Source organism: Ylistrum balloti, unplaced genomic scaffold (assembly GCF_031769215.1).
Source record: "Ylistrum balloti isolate Yb309-2 unplaced genomic scaffold, AGI_CSIRO_Ybal_v1 Utg370038, whole genome shotgun sequence".
Classification (NCBI taxonomy): domain Eukaryota; kingdom Metazoa; phylum Mollusca; class Bivalvia; order Pectinida; family Pectinidae; genus Ylistrum; species Ylistrum balloti.
In genome coordinates, this window is record NW_026782097.1 from 74,047 (window position 1) to 78,697 (window position 4,651).

At 35.1% G+C, this 4,651-nt stretch overlaps 1 long non-coding RNA gene across 1 annotated transcript; it reads right to left on the bottom strand.

Moving 5' to 3' along the window:
• Positions 1–2,456, bottom strand: LOC132549028 (uncharacterized). Its single transcript, XR_009554164.1, has 2 exons — positions 2,389–2,456; positions 1–599 (listed from the first exon to the last, which is right to left on the bottom strand). It is a non-coding gene; the product is annotated as an uncharacterized LOC132549028 (long non-coding RNA).
• Between the last annotated feature and the right edge of the window lie 2,195 nt (positions 2,457–4,651).

Below are 4,651 nucleotides of genomic sequence, written 5' to 3' on the forward strand. Positions count from 1 at the left end.
TACAGATGCTTATATCTTGTTTTACTCAGTTTTTAGATACAGTATTCTTCCCATGCTTTGATCAGCAATGTAATCTTGTCATGTCAATATCCTAGTACAAGATTGCATACACAAAATTGTTGTAGGTAGACTTTTAAGATACATAAAAAAATACATGCCTAAGTTTAAATGAAGGTTTTAAACAGAAGTCGTGTTATGTTCAGTATACAGTGATTTTTCTAGACAAACTTGGTATAACTAGTGAATCTTTCTACTCAAGTAAATTGAAGATTGTATACAAATTTACTACAAATGCAGTATACAATGATCTTTTCCACATTTTTTTAGTTTCCGCGATTTGTTGATTCTTCTTTTGTGATGGTAAATATATTTCCGCCTTTAGAGAGTACTGTGACATTAAAAGGCAACATGGTTGTTAGCATCTCCTCAAGTGATTAATCATCTTCAACATCTAATTGGAGGCCGGAAAGAAGGACGTTTTTCTCCACCATAAGGTCCTCAAATCCATTGTTGGTCACCATGGCCAATTCCAACTTAGAAGAATCAATAGAGACACCTTCTACCATTCCAGATTTCATTTCTTCAGGGACATCCACTTGCTGAAAGAGAGTAAGGGAAATAAATAACTATATTTCATTATTGCTATGATTATGTGCAAGAAATATACACTTCTGTATAAGCTTATAGTCTTCCCAATAGGAGTCTATATTAAATATACTGTAATTAATTACTTTGACATTCAGCACTGTCAAATTATTAAGCGATGGACAGCTAGCAAAATGATAATATCTTGACCATGGTCATACAGAGATTGAATCATAAAATTAAATTTGTGTGATAAATCTGTGCAGTATGATAATTTATTTCGACGTTTGTATTTAAAAAAAAAATCATTTTGACTTGAAAAGTAATGTGTAATTTAATTAATTACATTGGACCGTCATGTAATGGTTATTTAATTATTTTGAAAATACCTGTAATGGCAATGCCATTTTCATAATGTAATTGTAATTTAATTAATTACATCATCATGTAATTAAACCCATGCCTGTTACAAACAGTAGCTGTCCTAACTGATCCTAAAATTAACTTTGGCTACATCTATCACAAAATTAACTTTGGCTATGTCTATTACAAATGCCACATTTAGCTACAGTAGAGGTATTTCAAAAATGTACGTCATTGTAGCTGAAAGGACATAATTAATGGTTACTTAACCAGAACTACAGTTCTGAACAAACCACTACAAAGCCTGGTTATCTGTACTAAGACAATGTCCTCTCAATTAATCAATTTCATTGATTATCAACATCTCATTGTTGTACTTCCGGTCACTTGAGTTTCTTAAAGTTTCAATTTGACTTTTAATAAGGCCCAATGTGATAATACTGCAATGTCTTAATAAGCTCTCGAGGGGTATTGGTTAGACTATTCATCCCATTTCATTCCATTCACCATGGAAACAAAACTCTAAAATGCTTAAAAACAGTCGACAATTAATGACAAATATTGAGCCTAGGGCTGTGTAAAATTGATGAATCAAGTGTTGAACTGAAAGTTGACGCAGTTGACATAATACTGAAATTTCTGAGATGAACAAATACAGTACATATATTAAAAGTTCAGGCATAATAAGAATTGTACCAATGGGACCTAACACTTTGCTAGGTTTATCCTAATCTTCATTAAAACACTTTCCGGGATTCAGATGTTAATTGACATCTTCATTATTCCCAATCTTCATATTGTAATCGTTCACATGCATCACTCTTCAACAGAATCAACGAGACATCAGAAAGACAAAAACTAAATTTAAGCTAAAACTATATATATAAACTTCAATTGGCATAGCTGTAGAGTTCCCGTACGATTTCATACCCTGGACTTGGGGTACTTATAAATTATCTCCGATCAGAAATTTGAAAGAGCTAGATCTACAATAGCACGGACAGTGACCGATATTTTAAAGTAAAATCGATATATTACACAGATAGATTCCTAGATCTATTCAAGGTAGCGTAAGTAGTACAGTACAATATTACGGATAAGTTTTTTTCTGTTTAATTTCCGATCTGTTGGGCTACTCACGATCATTCAAAAATAAATTTATTTCAAAACACTGAAATACTTTACGGAAGCAACAAAAATGTGCTAGATGCTTACATAACATTTTTCAAATGCATACTGCTTCAAAGGAAAAGTCTTGAAAATATTTTGAAAAAAGTGCCATGGCGGCAGTGCCCAGCTTGCGCGTCGCCGTCGAGCCTAAATTCAATACATGCGATAGCTCATTTCAAATGAGTATTTTGCAAAAAATGCAATTGCTAGTTCAGTATAAGTATTGACTTTAAATTCAGCTTATATATATATATAGTGAAACTTACTTACATCAAATACCCGCCATCTTCTTTCTGCCGCCGTTTTCTTTCAGGGTCCAGCAGCAAAGAGCACCCCGGCTGTTTCCGTCAAAATTTTATGCTACTCTAAATCATTCTTATTTTAGTTTCATTCCTATTTTCACCTACATATTTCAGTATTTTCAAAAGTTTTCAACAGTATTAAACGGGATGAAAATTTTCGAAAAAGAAAAAAAAAAGAAAGATATATGACACCCACAATGCATCGCGCGGAAAAGAAAGTTAAGCCGCCATATTGGCATCGCCTCGCAAAATTTACCACCATAAAACGTGAGTCTTCGTCACTGTATTTACAAATTTCGATGTCTGATTATCATTAATACACAACACAAAACGTTTTCTTGATGTACAAGTAATGAAGAAAATGTCGATAAGGTTGTTTCATTTAATGACTAGGATCAGCAACTTGTAGGGGCGATAATCCAATGATTACGGTAATGTCCGGCAGATGGAGTAGGAGTAAACTTTCGATTTATGAACCAATGAAAACAAAGTACTGATACTCAGGGCCAGGGGCGACAGCAACATGCTGAAGAGCATTGAAAATGCTCTTAGCATAATTATTTACTGCCATCAATAGGAAAACGAGTTCAAAGAACTGCATGACGGTACTGAAAAAATGTCGGAGGTGATATAAGGTACTGGAGGAGATTAACCAGACAGAAGGCGAATGATATCGAGCTACGGCGACTCGCAATCGATCTACCTCTAACTTACGTATTGTGGTATATCATGTATCAAAATCGGGGTTTATACTAGCTTTGGGATTAAAGTAATGATGTTGATAATGGGGGTAAGACGGTAAGGTTACATCAGTGACAATAGAAATAATTACAAAGATTCAACACGGAGAGCTCTGATCTCGGCTTCCATCATCTTAAGGATCGTTTTTGTACAGTGTAAATATTAATACATCAGAATTAAAGGATTTGTATGTTTTTAAATTTCATTTTTTCTTTTTGTTACTCATAGATGAGATAATTAAAAACAGGATATTACCTGTATGATATGTCCAACTTTGTATGACAATTCTAAGCAACATTTACATATACATTCATCGTGTCTATACACTGTCATACACACTCATCGTGTCTATAGTGTAGTTACGCTGTCATACACACTCATCGTGTCTATACAGCGTAGTTACGCGGTTGTACACACTCATCATGTCTATACACTGTCATACACACTCATCGTGTCTAATACAGTGTAGTTACACTGTCATACACACTCATCATGTCTATACGGTGTAGTTACACTGTCATACACACTCATCGTGTCTATACAGTGTAGTTACGCTGTCGTACACACTCATCGTGTCTATACAGCGTAGTAACACGGTCGTACACACTCATCGTGTCTATACAGCGTAGTTACGCTGTCGTACACACTCATCGTGTCTATACAGCGTATTTACGCGGTCGTACACACTCATCGTGTCTATACAGCGTAGTTACGCTGTCGTACACACTCATCGTGTCTATACAGCGTAGTTACACTGTCATACACACTCATCGTGTCTATACAGCGTAGTTACACCGTCATACACACTCATCGTGTCTATACAGCGTAGTTACACCGTCATACACACTCATCGTGTCTATACAGTGGAGTTACACGGTCATACACACTCATCGTGTCTATACAGTGTAGTTACGCTGTCATACACACTCATCGTGTCTATACAGTGTAGTTACGCTGTCATACACACTCATCGTGTCTATACAGTGTAGTTACACCGTCATACACACTCATCGTGTCTATACAGTGAAGTTACACGGTCATACACACTCATCGTGTCTATACAGTGTAGTTACGCTGTCATACACACTCATCGTGTCTATAAAGTGTAGTTACACTGTCATACACATTTATTGTGTCTTTAAAGTGTATTTAACACACCCATATGCACTCATCATTTCTATGCAGTGTAGTTTACACAAACATTCTATGCGTTTTCATGTATGGTAACTTAATATTGTTGTCAGTTCTGTATTGCACTTACTGGGCTGAATAAGACTGATATGTCTATTGCATTCAGTGATATAGTTTGTATACTATCTTTGATGGTTGGATGTCATCCGTTCTGTTATGTATACTAGATGTGTATTGGTTGAAAATGTTCTAGAGAGTTTAATGTTGAAAAACTTCTGAAACTACTCTCTGACTTGAATATACATGTAAATTATTTTAGAATAACTGAAATCACAAATGAAAAAAGAGAACAAGTCAAG